Genomic DNA, 17,034 nt, shown 5'->3' on the forward strand with positions numbered 1-17,034 from the left:
AGGGCTTCTTCCTCAACGTTATAATTACTGCTCGTACTTTAATATAACCTGCAATAGGATGTCTAGATGTAAATATTTCAAGTGGGAACAAGCTTTAACTTGATTCACCCTTCTCACAGCCAAAGCACTATTTTTGTCCTTCATTAGTTACTCCACCTTCCAGTCACCAAATCCTTCTTGGCTTTCATCAGGTTTTCACTTTTCTTCTCCCCTCCTCTTACTGGAGCATTGTAGACATCCCAACTAGACACGACATTCAAGCCCTGGCATGACTAATACCACACAAGTAATATTTTCTCACTTGACTTTTAAAGTTTATGCATTATGGGACGTTAGCCATTTCTCAGCTGAATAGGTTGAGCCACTGCACACTTCTTTTAGCCTCTGAAGTGCATTTATTAAGGTGACAATCCTAGTTTCCTGAGCTTTGTTTTGAGCTGAATCACCTGATCCAAATACTCTTAGAGATACTGCTTACAGTTGATTCTGTTTTCCAGTCACATTATTACTACAACAAATCCAAAGGCACTTGGCACGTGTGAGACCTTTCATTCAGAGATCTACTGCCAAAGTACAACTAAATACTTTGTATCTTCAGGGAACAAAACACTGACTCAAAAGGGCAGAAATGTCACAAGGAGGTCGGTTCTACTTATAGGTGGCTCTATTTATAGCTGATACTTTCATTTCCAGTTTTTGCTGACTCCCTCTGGTCCTGCTGAATTCCATCTCTGCCTGGAAGGAGCTGTCCCAACACTGCCAGCCTGACAAAGAAAAGCCAACAGGCTGTCACTTCCCTTTCCATCCAAAAGCAAGCCCTGGAAAAAGGAAGATACTCTCACCCTGCCTGGAACCAAGCTGGGGTATTCCTCACTCCAGCTGCCTCTAGCCCACATATTACTGACAGGTTCCCTTTTCCCCACTGGTTTTCTTAAAAGCTTTTTTGGACTTCACACAAAATCAGCTGTCAAACACTTATGCATCACACCCATATGAACATCAATATTTCTTCCTTAAGACTATCTCAGTACCACGTTAGAGGCTCAGCTTAATTTTCGTTCTATACCACTGGTTTTTGGATAGGAGGGCATGACAGCTTTTTGTTGAGCATATAGGAATCTGCAAAAAAAAAAAATCCAAAGAACATACAGAGATGGCATAGCTACTGTATGTGTTAAGTCCACAAAGTTAATGTGTGGAAATAGAAGAATTTACAATTTAAAATTATTTACAGATTTCAGGTTTTTAGAAAACAACCTCTCCCCACACCCACTCATGGAAATCGCCTCACCCTGCACCTGGAGTCCCTTTGCTGGTGGAGCAACAATAAATACTGACATAAATAAGCTCAGCGGGTTGGTTTCCTGAAGTCACACTGTTTGCCAGTTAAATCCAAATCAAACAGAGAAAACTGTGACACTGTGACAATTTAGCCCTCCTATGTTCTATGGAAAACATATAATGACACAAACATGATGGAAAGGTACACATGCCATTATCAGTCCTGTTGAAGTAACAACCTCCCCCATGCCTGAAATCCAGGTTTTTAAATGAGCTGTTTGCTGCTGAGGCTGAGGAAGGCAGCGTTTCCGAGCTATGACAGCTCACACTGGGGCATTATTCAATACTTTGCTCCTCAGAGAGTCACACAAAGCACTTGGAACTGCAGCAGTGGTGGATATGAGAAGTAGGGCAAGCTCCCCAGAACCCCCCAGGCCAGCACTAATATTGATACAGCACATTGTGAGCAGAATTGCTGTAGCTGATGACTCCCCATCCAGCCCACAGCAGTTCTTAGCACTGCTGCAGAACAGCAGGACAGCTCCCTGCAGTCCCACATCAGACGTCCACCAGCTTCCAGTGACTGTGAAACCAAAATCACAACTCAAAGAAGTCCTTTAACAGGACATTAAAAGTAAAGTTAGATGTGTCATCGCACCATACAGTGAACTCTAGAGTGACATCCTTCTACTACAGCACTAGCTACTTTCAAATTACAGCATTCAAAGTAAGACTTGGTGGAGCAAATCAAGTGATTGTTCGGGGAGAAAACACAGAACATTTCCTGTCTTTTACATTCATGTGCACACCGGCAAGGACCTCAGTAACAGCTATATGGCTTTGAGGAAGTTGTATTTGTCTAGCTCAGGATAAGCATGAGATACTGTTAAAAACCTCCCAGCAAAGTTCCACAGAACAGCTGATGTAACATCTTAGTGCCAAAGGGAAGGCTTTACTCCCTTTTTTCTTCTCTTGTCACTCTTCCCCCACATTTCCCTTCCAGCAGAGACTTTTCCGGAGTCCCCAGAGCCTGTCTGTACAGAGTGTGTTGAATTCATCAGGCTGAATAAAAACTTGACAGAAAGCAATGTCTTCTGGGGAGTTAGAAATCTCAACCCTTTTGCTGAAAGGTCAGATGATACCCAGGAGCAGCTCAAAGCAAAGGGGTGAGACGTGTCAGAAGAGGGGATAGGGTAGAACAGTCCCTTTCAACAACAGTAGGTGGTTAAAATACCCCTGTCACAGCCCTTCTGCACTTTCAAGATATTTACAGCACTCCTGCAGGATTTGTTTTCAACATCCAAATCCCGCCATGGTTTGAGCAAGACAAGGTGTGCTGAAACCTTTCCACTGATCCACACCTGCACTGTGACATTTTCACTGCTCAGGAGTTTGCTCTTTTGTGAATGACAAGTTGTGAGCACACAGACACAGTGGAGGAGTACTTCTATCCACTCTGCAGTCACTGCTTCAGTGGGAGTGTAAGCTTTATTTTCCTGAGAAAGGCCTACAGCAGTAGGAAAGCCCTTTACAGAAATGGCTGATACAACATAGTCCTTTTTCGTGCATCTATATATTAATGCTGATGTTGAGAACCACCAAATTTCCAAACCTGAGGCATTCGGCTGCCAGAGGTATAGTTGGATGCAAGCTTTGGACTTGCATTTTTCCAAAGAGGCTTTTAAATGTATGATTTTTAACTTAAACCAACAGTCAAGTTTGAATGAGTGCTTTTACATTTTACATTCCCAAATCATGACAGCCCTTACTAAAGGCAGAGGAATGATCAGGGAACACCAGGAATTCACTTAATAGGGTCCTTATGCTATGCAGACATCTTGACTGTTAAAAAAAAAAATGGAAATACAAATGGGGAAGAACAATATGTAACCCACACACAAAAAACAAGAGATAAAAAAATCTTGCCAAGACCAAACGTGGGCAATTGAGGAAGAAAACTTATTCAGGAAAAATCCCACCACAATAAACCACAGCCACACATACCACAAAAGGACTCTTCATAAAAATGAAGGCTGCAGGTTTGATTTTTGTTTTTAAATGATTGCTTGTGCTTGGATCAAAGATCCACCCATGCAACATCCCCCTTCCCCTCCTAAGGAAGAGAGGATACAAAACAGAACCAAGGGACATCTGACTAACAGTTGCAACCAGAAGTTTTTCCAACCCATTGTTTTATTCCAAAAGAGAACATTCCATGACCCACGCAGCCTGATCCCAGTGGACCTAGAAAGGATCACTAGACAGTCCACATTCCAACACAAAAAGGATTAAGTAGGTTTAGATGATCTTATTTCCGCAAGTAGGAGACTTGTGCCAAATATTAATAATGCAGTCCCTTAGTTACCACTTACAAATGCTCATAATTATTTACAGCTCCTGAACAGTACGGAGGATGGCTTGGATATCATCCAACAAATCCCCAGCAAATAAATTTATTAGAAAATGGAAAACTTTCTAGTTTCACCCAGTAGAACAAAACAGGCAATGAGTTTTGCTTAAGGAACAATGAAGTGAGCTGGTACTCTTCAGCTTAGAAAAGGAGAGGACCAAGGTCTACAAAATCATCAAATGTCATAGGGACATCCAACAAAGCTTGGCTGAAAGGCTCAAAACAACACAGCTCTTCACACATGAGGTGGAAGGCTGTGGAAACTCCCTGCCAGATAACAAGAAGGCTGGAAGTCCATGTGGTTTCTGCAGAGAGATAGGACCAGTTCATGGACAGGAATTCTGCTGAGGGTTACCACCATATCTGGCTTGGGAAGTCCCGGAGCTGAAAGTAACAGTTGGCCCTAATCCTACTCTTCATCAGAAGCAACTCACAGCCCTGCTCCAGACAGGACTCTACAGGAACTGGGTCTTTGTAATGGCACACAATGGTCACTCTTGCCTTCTTTCAGTATTAGCAATTGAGATAATGCTCTTTTGCTAAGCATTCAGAGAAACTTGTACTTACAAGTATGATATACATGGAATGCCCATAGGGAAAGTGCAAAATATACAACATCCTCAAAAAACCCTTCTGGGCCCCCTCTGGTTTAAGTTAACCCACTTGCAGTTACCACCTTAACACCACTCAGCACCAGGTGGAACATTTAAACTCAGTCAGCACACATTAGTTTAGCAAGGCCAGTGTAAAAGCTCAGCTTATCAGAAAAAATAGCCTAACACAGGAAACCAACTTTCATAAGTGGAATTTCAAATCCAGTTTAGACAGCTGTGTTCCTATGCAGCACTCAGAAACAATAGTGCTGAATGGGGAGCCACGTAAAAGTCAGCAGGCACAAACCACCCAAAACAAACACCCGGAATGGCAGTCCCTGCCTCACCTTGCCAAGCACTTCAGTTCATGCACACGCTTCTCCACTCACCTCAAGTCTTTACTACAGTAGGAAATCAAGTTTCAAATCATCAACTAGAGCTAACAATTATCTTTTTAAAAGAGGCCAAAGGAGCCAGCAAAGAGGGGAAACTGTTCCAGGTCATAGAACCATTACGGTTGGAAAAGACCTCCAAGGTCATCGAGTCCAACCTTTGACCTTTGATTACACGCGAGGAAAAACCCAACTAGGCAAACATGCTTAGAACAGAAAAGAATCACATATTTCAGAGGCTCACACACTAAACAGTAGATATAAATATTTTTTGCTTTTTTCCTATTTTTCTGCAATGTTCACTTCAGAACATGGTCTACAGTCTCATGCACTATATCTTGCCCTGACTTTAACAGAGAATTACATACGCTTTTTGTATGTGTTTTTTTCTCAGTCACTCATCTGGTGCTCAAGTGCCATGTTTTTTAAGGATATCTGCTAGAGCCTCTTCAGCTGTCTTCAAGGGTTCTGTCTCTTCTTCCATATGCACTGAATTTATTCTTTGCCACTACATGTACAAGCTTAAATTTACATTCAATATATTCTGAAGTAACTGACTAAATTGAAAATATTTACTTTGAATAACTTAACTGACAAATGTAAATCTCCTCTCATTATCTTCATGTTAAATCAACACATCTTTGTTTTCCTAAATATGAGTACCAGCTCCTTAGGTTTCTTGCCCTCTTTTGCCTCCCTCAAGTAGCAGTGCTTGAAATTATCTTCTCACACAAATCATTGATACTAACACTTGATATTCTTATTTCAAAATAGAGAAGTGTTATGTTTTGCTGCCTTCAATTATTAAGACTACAGACCAAAAGTGAGGTTTGCTTTGTTTTTTAGCACTGCTGAACAAAACTCTTAGGTATTACGTTGTATCTATGCCTTACAGAATAACAACATGAGAATCCTCTGTAGTATGTTTAACCTTTTAATTTTTAAGTTGTTTTGCTGCAAGAGCCTCTATAGATAGTCCTCTCTCTGCTACAAGTCTTTCTGACCCTCCCTCTCCTTCTCAGAGTGGTACAAGCTGCATGTCCTTTCGCTTCCTTCTGCTCAAACACAGAATGTCACAGAGATAAGTAGGTAAGTTTTACCTTAATACCGATATCGGATTCATGCATATCTGTTCCCTTGCACAATCACGTTCTGATCTCCTCTGCTGCAACAGGAGGCAACCTCATCTGCTACTTTATAGAACAAACTGATACACTGTAATTCAGGCCAAAGTTTACTTTAGAAAGATATCCTGGAAGAAGCTATGTGTAACAAGAATCTGTTACCCGCCTCCCACCTTCCCTGTTCAAAAGTTTAGCTCCTCTTGTTCATAATTTCCAACTCTTCTAGCCTGAGTTTCACTAGGTCATCTATCAGCTACTAAACCTCATTTCATTTTCTCCTACCAGATATCCTTATCAGGGTCATTGGCTGAAGGATCAATCCAGTAAATTGCTTTTTCCTTGTTTAACTAAGTTTAGTTTTGTTCCGTTCATTTCACACTGCAAATTTATGTTTGCAAAACAGCTCATTCCTTGAACTCTCTTCAGTTTTCTAGTAACGCTTTATCAAGACCAGGAAAGTATTAAAGTTATGACATAATTAATATCATATATAGATCAACCTACCTTTGAATCCAGCTCCATATCCTTGTTTACCAAGCCACAAATTCTTTTGTCTCCCTCTCCAACACTGCCCTGGGAACTGCCAGTCAACAAAGCCCTCCCACCCTCAGTTACTTCCTCTTGTAAGGATGATATAAAGGAACAGGAGTGTTAGAAATGGCACATGGATTTCTCACACAGCCTGCTGGAGTGATCACAGACCAGCCTGTGCCCCTTGACTCTCCCACCAGCAAGAGTCTCTTCTGCCATCACAGGATACAGAACCTGACTAGTGTAACATCAAAGTTAAGTTGAAAGGGCCAGAAACAAGGCTGCTGACTAATCCTTGCTTAGATCACACGCAGCAACTGTATGAACCAGTTCGACAGTTTATTTAAGATGTGGCCACATGAATTTTTACAGTGCAGTACAGACTCTTCTTTGGGAGACTCATGTGGCAGAATTCACACTTTTTTACTAGTTTTATTAGTTTATCAGTTGCCCTTTGTAACTGCAAGAGTTGTTAACCTCCTGCCTTCAGCATTCAGCTGTGCACTCCCATACAGCACTGGCGCTTACAAAACCCACAGTGAGCTTTTCAGAGCCCCAAAATAGATTAGAACTAATCCTATAAAAAAGTAATTTAAAAAGAAAAAAAGCTACAAGTCTGAGTAGATCACAGTGAGGTGATTCAAGAAGTCAAACAAGTGCCAGCACTATACAATGGAGGGGCAGAGATGACAACCTCACCAGCAAGTGTCCATATAACTTACCTCTCAAACACACCTGAACACAAGCACACAGGTCAACTTCCTAAAGGATGCTACAGCAAGAATAAGCCCACAAAGTCCACAGGGCAACAGAAGGATTCAAGAAACAGTCTGAAAAGGATTTATTTTGTTGGTGAGCTGCTGTTTTGAATAAATTTACCCCTTTTATAGAAGGCTGTTTTATCAACACCAAAGTTCAATCCATCTCCAATACACAGGAGCACAGTCAAGACAGGAGCTGGATGAGTGCTTCCAGGGAAGTCATGCTTAGGAAACACTGCTCCATATTGGAATGGCAATAAAACCATCAAATATAATTGCACTGAGATGACTGACGTTTACAGCCTGAAAAATAGCAACGTGAAAACTCTGAAGATAAGCAGAACACAACAACACAAGAAGCCACCAGGAACTATGAGAGCACCCCTTTGAAGGGTGGAAGGCAATGAAAAGTTCACATGTGGAAGTGATTCTGAGGAGTACACTCCTGGAAGGATGTGTGGAAAATACAGAACTACATCATGAAGAATGATTGAAGAGAAACCCACACGCTGTTGCCAAACAAAGACTCGGCCAAATCACGTCATAGGGAGGAGTTAAAGAGGATATGCTGGGTTGTATTTGGAGGTGGAAAACTGTGGTACTTCACTACAACATGCAATTAGGTTTGCTAGAAAGGGCAAAGTTAACTGTATTTATCCCTAGTGTTTCTTTAAGTAGAAACCTGCCAGTCTATCAAGATTTTTCCAGGTGTTGGAAGGGCAGGAAATTTTCTTTTCTGCTTCCTGAAAGTCTTTGAAATCCACCTGCCAGCCACTCCTACAGGCAAACCTGAGAACTCGCACCAGTATTATTCTCTGACCCGGTTGCCAACACAGCATCGTTCCAAAACATTGTCATCACCACAAAACACACACATAGACACACACAAAAAAGCAAACAAAGCACTCACAGAACTGAGACAAAAGGACAAAAAGCCACACAAAGGAAATTTTAAGGGTGAGTTTTTGTATGTGTGTGTGTCTGTAAATAAAGTCAGGGATCAGTCAAGACACCGGTTACCAAGTTTTCCGAAGTCACCCAGCAAAACTCAGCAGAAAAATGGAAAAATAGGTTTCATTAACAAGTAACAGAAACTGGTACTTTTTCAGGCTTGTCAAGGAACACCATCATGCCAGTATGTTTGGGGCTACAGGGAACTAGCAAAGCACAGAAATATCCTAAAACTAGAGGACAAGTTGGATGAGTGACCAAATACTTGTTTTAAAAAATAAGAAGTAGGCATCTGAAATCTGTGTCAAAGGAAGTACATTACACAAGTTCTACAGCACACCATGAATGAAACCATGGAGGCTTAACCTCTTGCCTGACCAAATCCTGCTCTAAAAAGCACATTAATTTTGTCTAAAAAGCGCCCAGAACTCTCCAACATTGACTTAAGCATTTAAAGGGACCTCAAAAATCATAGAAGGTTGAATAATAATCATTACATAATAATAACATTACTTAGGTCTCTAATGAGATACCAACAGGCATTTTTTCCTTACTTTTTTTTACAAGGAGGATTTTTTTTTTTGGTCCTGCCTCTTTCCAAGATGTGCAACTATTTGGTCATTACTAGTGTTTATGTGCTCTAAGAAAAAAAATAGGTCAATTCATTTTAAGCAGAAGGTATGGATTCTCCTTTTAACCGCTGATTTAAAGTTCTTCTTACTTTCCATATTCCAAATGAAGTTCCAAAGTTTTAGTAAATCTTTTTAAGAAGTTCACATTATATCATACAGAAAGCTTTTCATGTCACTGAACACAAGGACAATTCTCCTAAAGTGCTATTTGACAGGAACATCAAGAATTAAGGTGCCAATATTTCCCTAAGGGGAAGCCTGGGTAGATTTTAAAGAGTTTTGCTTCCAAAAAACAGAACATGGAGACAAACTCACAGCCAGATGAGATCTATGCTAAGCTAGAGAACCATTCTCAAACAGCAAATCAAGATTTTTTTTTAATTTTTTTTTTAGTAAACAGACAGGTCCCCTCCTAAAAAGGGAGCGCAATTAGTGGTGTTGGAAAAGAAAAATCTTCTTCCATTCAGTCTCTTCCCTCTATTCCATTTCCTCCAGATTTCCTGGCAAGTCTAACTGGAGGCATTGCTGGGCCTCTGCCCATTTCAGATAAATTATCAGTTTGACAACAACTTGGACGCACAAGTGTTCAGCTCTGGCACAGTCAGGTGATCGTGGTGAAGGAGCTCCTGGGAGATTTGCGTATCTGAAACACTTCTATATTTGTTCATCTGGAAACCCAGGAGCATATGGGTCAGTGAGGGGAAAGGGAAAAGGGTCAGAGGGCTAACTGAGTTACTATTGCTTGTTAGAAAACAGAATTTTTCAAAAAAATGGTGCAGTAAATACTGAAAAGCTCCCCTGTATAGCTCCAGAGATTAAAGTAAAAAGTTGCTTGTTTTTCTGGCTTCTGGGTTTTGGTATCAAAGCCAGGTTTTTTTAATCAAATTTTTATGTAGATTTATGAAAGAAATGACCCAACACAGCTTAATCCAAAAATATTCTGCCACAAAGCCTCTTCTTCCACATCAAGGCTGCAGTGTAACACGTTTAAAACAGCACTCTTCACACTTACTGCCTCTCCCACCTCCCTTTCAGGACTACTCATTCCGTGAGCTCTGCTGTTTCCTAACCTACAAAAGCAGAAACGTTTATGAAACCACAAGTTGTATGGTCTCAGTAATCCCAAATCAATCTTTGTGGGATAAACCAGCCTTGAGTCCCAGCAGATTCCCCAGTCCAGTATCTTTGCCCTAACACATCTGCCCCTATGGAACAGAGGGACAGGACACACATATGGAAATGCTTAGCTGGGAAAGAGTTGGAGTGTTGATGGAGGCTACATTGTCCACATCAATCCAGCTTAAATCATCATCAAAACTACCATCCAAATTCATCCAGCTGTCACTGGATGTTGCAAAGGATTCATGTGCCATTATAAAGCAAATTGCTGGGCACCAGATAATTCTTTTTGGCCATGAAATTTTGATTTTTGTCCTGTCAAATCTCTGGTGATGCTACCCCGAACAGCGGCATTTCCCACACGGATCCTTGAAAGTCTCCAAAAATTCATCAGTCAGCCCAGAATTCTTGGGAGGGACATACAGATGAAGGATACAGTCAGAAAACTTGCACAGTGGCATCAGCTGGACACAATTGCTAAAATTTGCTCCGAGATGGTCAGCTGATAATCTCCACCAGGAATGGGAATGTGGAAAAATCAGTTTCTATAACAGCTGACTGCTGTAATTTTCTCCTCTACTGTTTTTTTTCCCCCTCATCACCTTATTCTTGACAATGACAAAAGCATTAGAGTAACAAATGAGCTACTCCAGCTAAGAAAATAAAGCAGGCATTTGCTATGGAAGAGTCTCATGGTCAAGTCAGAGAAATTAGGACAGGAATTACCTCATTCAGCAAATAATGCCAAGTACAGTAATCGAGATCTCTTTATTGCCAGCTGGGATATCTTAAACAGACTGAACTAGATTTTAAAATGCCACAACAGGGAAATACCCATCTTTCTGCAGACTCTTTCCTGGACAGACAAGCTGACCAAGTTGCACATGTCTCAGACGGGGATAAATATATTTATATAAAAGCCCTAGAGTTTCTAACAGAGATGAAACAGAAAATCCCAGCACAAACCCAAGCTAGCATAAACTCTTTGCTCTTATTTATGTCTTCCTGTTTAGAATAGGAATATCCAATTACTGGCCTTGTATTTCTAAAATATGAATAACTTCTAGTACTTCTAGAATTTGGACCCAAACTGCACAGCAAGCATTTGACAACATTTTAAACAGAATATTCTTGAATTACAGAGCACTTCCAGCAACTCTAATGTTTTTATGTGACAAGTCCCTCAAAGAAGTCACTGAGCCTGACTTGACAGGTTTCTAAAATAAACTGCAATATTCAGAGGCTGGTTTGGCCATCGCAGCCAAAAAATATCTTCAAATAAAAGAAACAGGAGAAACTCTATAAAAACAGGGAGAAAACAACACTATTTTGTAATAGAAACTTCCAAGCCTTAGTAAACTGGGTATAGATTAAAAGCACAGTATAATGTTTTCTAGGACAGCAAGTTTGCCTAATGTTCTGGGGCTTTATCGGATTGTTAAGGAAAAAAATATAAATCCAGATACCAGAGCCTTCTAAGATAACAAACTTCAGTGAATTTCTGGATTTCTGAATTTGGGCCACATCCTAAGCATAAGACAAAAGTATTCTTAAGTATATTGACGGCACAGTGTTAATACCGACCTTCTTTCATTAATTCATTGAATTAATTTCACCATAACAAACCAATTTGTAAATGCAAATGCAAAGATTACAAGAAATGTCTCGGCAACAAAGCACATTGGGAAAGGGGACAGAGGAATAACCAGGAGTCCTGTTTCTCAGTCAACAATTCCAGAACTTCAAACTGGAAAACCCAACATGGTCAAGACAAGGTCAAAAAACATACTCTAATATAAACCTCAAAACCAAATATCTGATTTTTTTTTTTTTGCAATGTATTCTGGACCACAAATTCTGTCCATGAGCAGGCCATTCTAGTCTACAGGCAAAATAAATACTATTTTAAAAGGTTATACTAAAACTAATAAGCCAGTAGCCAAACTGCAGCACAAAGCCCAAAACTCCAGGGGATTTAAAATACAATTATCAGAAGTCCTTGAGTGAAAAGTAAAAGTAACAGCAGAACTCGAACCAAAGCCATCTTGCTGACACTCTCAGCACAACTACAATCCATACACACACCATAAAGGATAAAAGTTTTGTTATTTTTAATGTATTATTTTGATTCAAATTGGAACAGAAGTCATAAATTTCACAATACTCCAAGAAAAATCCACAGATAACAAAGAAATCCATTCATAGCAAGTCAAAGAAAGCAAAACCCAACCAAACCAGTTCAAGGAAACTATAAAACTACCAGTTTTAATAACAGAAAAAAACATTCTTAGAAAAAATGAAAAGTTAAAATAAAAGTATATTACTTCTATTTTCTCCTTTTTTTTCCTTCTCACTCCACCCAATTAATATTCTGCAGTACTGCATTATTTAACAATTTCTACCAAAGTCTTTCTGATTTTGTCCTCTTTTGTTAGACAAACTATAAAAGGCAAAGGCACTTTAAGGAAGTTTCCAAGATAAAAAGAACTTGAGACTAAGAATAACACTTATTTCTGAGTTCTCTGATAGTCTCAATTCATTCTCCCTTCAAAACCTACATCAATCCCAAATGAATAAAACTGGATTAGAGTTTTCTGAGTAGTCCTGTATCAAGAATACATCCAGTCTTTAAAATACATGAGTTCCATTAACTAATTTTCAGCCGACATAGAAAGGAATTGAGGCAAAAGGCTGCAACTGAATAAGCACCTATGACTTGCTATAAAATGCCTTCCAATGAGAGTGATTTCAGAGTCATGGTGCCAACACATGCAGCTTAGGAATTGCCCAACATCCTTCCCAGTGTTACAGCAATGACACCTGGGAAGAGGGATTTCCACCACAGCCACACCAGGGAAGGACCGTTAAGGATTTAGCAACATTTGCTGCTTGTACCAGGTGCCACTGCCTTGCCTTACACCCAGAAAACAGAGCCTACTGGGATTTGCAAGGAAAGCACTGTCAAAGCAACCAGGAAAACTACAACCCTCTGCCTCAGCCGCTTGCACTCACATGAATGGGTTTATTTAAAGTTAGCACAGAACGTCAACACCTTGGGCCACAAAAAACGTGGCTTGTTAGTTCACCATTCTAAAACCCTGCCAAGGATATTCCTTGCTCTATAAGCAGCCTGCTGGCACCGTTCCTAGAGAAGACCAACCTAGTGAACTCCAGCACGGCTCCAGGGCAGGGTCACAAGCTGTTCTGACACCAGCAGCTGACCCAGAAGCGCGTCTGACACAGGAGACATTGAATAACAGCTTCTCAAATGGCAGGAGGCTGAAAAGGTTACAAACTCTGAAAACACCAGTGAAGAAATCTCTCTTTGCAGCTGCAAAGGAGACGGGACGACCTGAACATGAGAGAAGAAAGGTGAACACAAACAATCCTGCACTTTACACGTGAAGAACCCATTGTCAGCCACTTCTTGAACTGAATTAAACTGTAAACCAGGAACTTTAGCAACAGCTAAAATAAATTTGAAATAATACCAAACACAACAGAAACTATCGATCTTCTTTGGGGCAAGGGCTGAAATGCCAGACTATATTTTTTAGTTAATGAATAGTACAGGCTGACAAAGCCTGAAGATGCTGTTTTGATCTGCGTTCTTCTGCAGAAATGGATTAAAAGAGAAATTACATTTCTCAACATCTGGTGAAAGATCAGGTTTCCAAGGAGATGAAGTCTGGGCCTTGGATAAGTAGCCTCACTGCATTTTTCCAACAAATTGAGGTAAAAAAAGGCAGGTGCAATATGTAGTTCACGCCAGTGAGTTATTCACCCCGATATGCACCTCATCCAAGGTGAAGTTCCGTCAGATATACATCACAGGTTATCTGACAATATTCAAAGTGATTAAATACAGATAAAAACAACATGATAATTACAGTGGAGATCTCCTCCTCACACCAAAAAAACCCTCAAAACTTCAACAGGCTTTTAAAATAACTCAGTACACCAATTCTTTAAAAGAAAAGCATTCTCCTTTCGCAAGTGCAACATTTTGTGTTCTGATTCAATGCCTTGAGTTCCAACTACGTAACACCTGAGTACACAAAATTCACCAGTCTGCATTTGATTTAACTAAACCTGGAACTACTGCAGTGCAAGACTACCATATACATATGGATACATACATATCCCCCCAGGCAGAGTATACCTCTGCTTCACTTCAGTCCATCATCTGAAATCTATCTTAACAACTCTTAGAGAAAGACTCAGATGGAAAATGCATTTGAAAATGCCATAAACCATCTTATTTTCATCTTCAAGCACCTCCAAACCTCCACAGTGACTTCCATGGGTTTATCGAGCAGAACTTCCAACAACTAAGTTCAAAAGTTGGTGCTGAGATCCAATTAGCATCATCTCAGCTACTGCACTTATCAAAATCAGTAATTTCAGGCTGAAGTTCTCCGAGTGTGATGACAGACAAAAATTAAAGTTTCAAACCATGTCTAATGTATCAAAGTAAATAGAGAAACCTGAAGTATTCTTTGAGTTCTGTCAACTTACTGAAAACCAAACAGCTCTGCAAGATTAAAAATATGTATTCCTTCAGGTTCTCCTGTCCCTCCTGTCAAAGTGACACAGGCAATTGGCTCTGTGCTGAAAACAGCGTAAAATATTGAATTTGAGCTGGAAAACAGAGCTCCTGCATTCCTGTAAACTAATTAACCTGCATGTCTCCTGTTATCAATTCCCTTTGAAAAATGGCACACAGGCTGCAGCCACCACAGTTGTCCTCAGCTTTGTCATCATTGCCTTGCACAGTATCAAGGAACTGTGTGCAACTTTGAGCTCTGCCAAATAAATTCAATGAGTCCTCACTGTTCTTATTCCTGGTTTTCCAAAAGACTTTTTGAGAGCAGGTATTTGAAAGAAAAAAGAAAACACCAATAAACTCCCCCTACAAACTTCCTAACACATCTCAAGCAATGGTCCCCAAATACAGCAGATCTCTTGGGAGCCCATGGTGACAGCGACATGGCAGCAGATCCTAATTCCAGCTTTGTGGAATTCCAGTTGCAGCCACCTCAGTTTACTGGCAGCCAAACCAAACAGCTCTCCTCACGTTCTCTGTGGAAATTCCCTCTTGCCCAGGCACTCTCCCAAGGAACTTCTTCTACAGACCCCGAGCCTACACAGCCCCTCACACCACAACTGGTATCCATTCCCAGACAATGGGAGCACACAGCATGGAAGGGAAGATGGGATAAAACAGCCTATTAACCCAATAAAAAGTTGTGGTTAGAGGTTATTTTACATAATTTCTACAAGTAGGCTTCAAAACCCATGAATGGCCATGAGAAACACAAACCCACAGAAGTCAGAAGTAGTAGAGCCTTTCCCCTTAATAAGCAACTGTGGTTTAGAATAACCAGACTGAGAGGTCTGTAGTTGCTGATGCTTCAAAGAGCTATTTACATTTGCATATTCCTAGAGGATACAAAACATACATTCTTGGGAGGGCAGAGTTTAACCTCAGCCTTCTGCAAGACCGTTTACAGAGACAGTTAGCCAGAATTACAGCTAATTAAGACAAACATCCTTTCTTTTCTCCCCTACAAAAAAAAAAAGCTGCAGCCTGTGTATTATCAGTCAGTCCCATCTAAAAAGCACTTTTGATTAAAGAAAAGATATACTGAACAGGCAGGACCCGGTACTTATTTAGCTTATTAAAAAAAAAAAATAGTATCATTTTGAACGTTGAAGTTACAGCATTTTAAAAAAAATTCTACTTAAAGACTGAATTTTGAGACGAGATTAGACTCAAAATTATCCCAGCAGACGATCACTCTCTGCAGCTGACCCTTTCTACCTCGCACACTGAGAAAGCACTTTAAAATTCCTGTAAGCATATTTGCTTCCATGGCAAGGAAACACACCCACTTGTTCCTTCACCGTTATTTTCCAAGTACCAAAACCTTCCCAAAACTGTTACAGCCGAGGCACTGGAGTAACAGAAACCCTCGGCAATTAAAAATGCAAAGCGATTCTTCCTCCTGCCTCCCCAAGCGCAAAAATCCCGATCTCGGGAAGCCGCCTCGACGTTCCCGGTGTGTGTTCCACGCATCCCTTCTCCCCGCGGCAGCCCAGGCGCTCAGAGGTGTCAGACGCGGCCCCGGCACCGGGAGGGCTGCCCGGGAACGGGGGGGGTTCCCCATGGAGCGAACCCTCGGGCGGGACCGGTCACCGTGCGACACATCCACGGGAATTCCCAAATTCCCAAGCACCACCTTCGCTTGGGGGGCTTCACACGGGGCCTCCCCGGATCCTGGGGTGACCGGCAGAGACCCCCCTCGGACGGGGCCGCTCCGGTGGCGGGGCCCGGGGCACCGACCCCTCCGTGGGACCCGCCGCCGACCCCCGACCCAGGGCGGGAGCACAGCCCGGCCCGGCCCCCCCTGCCCACGGCGGGACCCCGGCCCGGCTCTGCCCGCGGGGCCCGGGCCCGGCTGCGAGCCCCGTTCCCCCCTCCCGGTGCTGCCACAGCCGCGGGGCCACGCACCGGGCACCGCTCCCACGCCGCGGTCCCGGCTCCCGGTGGTAGGGGGCACAGCGCCGCACCGCCGCCGGGGGGGTCCCCAGAGCCCCCCATCTCCGGCTCCGGTTACCCCCAATCCCGCCGCTCCCCCCCATCCCGGCGATCCAGGTGTTCCCGGAGCGCGGCGGCTCCGCCGGGGCCGCGCTCCCCTCACACCCCCCGGCCCCCCCCGATCTCCCCTCACGCCCTCCCCAACCCCCCCCAGCGCCCCCCGCCCGCCGCCCCTCGCGCTCACCGCGGGCTCCGCGCGCGCCCCACGCCGCGCCGCGCCCGGCCGAAGGGAGGGGCGGGGCGGGGGTCGCGGCCCCCTCGGCAGCGCCGCGCGCCCGGCTCGGCAGCCCCCCGTCCCTGACCTACTTTCCGCCTGGCTTGCCACCCGACGGCGCACCACTAACCTACTTTCCAGCCAATGGCACCCTCCCCCGGCCCCGCGCCGGACGCGCCCGCCCGCCAACGGGAGAGCGGCGCCGCGCCCGCCCGGCCCAATGGGCGGCCGGGGAGACGGCAGCGCCCGCCCCCCCGAGCAGCGACCAATCCCCGAGCGGCCCCGCGCCAGCGGCCAATGGGGAGCGCGGACTGGCAGCGCTGGCCCCGCCCCACGGCGCGCGGCGGGGGGGGGCCGTGAGGAGCCGCTGGGGACCCGGATGTGGCGATGGCGGCGGGGTCGGGGAGGGGTCGGGGAGGGTGCGG

General features: G+C 43.1%; 1 protein-coding gene across 1 annotated transcript in view; it reads right to left on the reverse strand.

Annotated features, from left to right (window-relative positions):
* ARNTL (aryl hydrocarbon receptor nuclear translocator like) overlaps positions 1-16,622 on the reverse strand; it is a 50,566-nt gene extending 33,944 nt beyond the window's left edge. The window contains exon 1 of the mRNA XM_027699502.1: positions 16,580-16,622. The gene's annotated coding sequence lies outside the window, so the exon portion shown is untranslated. The remainder of the gene's footprint in view (positions 1-16,579) is intronic.
* Between the last annotated feature and the right edge of the window lie 412 nt (positions 16,623-17,034).

This window comes from Neopelma chrysocephalum, unplaced genomic scaffold, assembly GCF_003984885.1.
Source record: "Neopelma chrysocephalum unplaced genomic scaffold, ASM398488v2 Primary Assembly neopelma1_24, whole genome shotgun sequence".
Taxonomy (NCBI): Eukaryota; Metazoa; Chordata; class Aves; order Passeriformes; family Pipridae; genus Neopelma; species Neopelma chrysocephalum.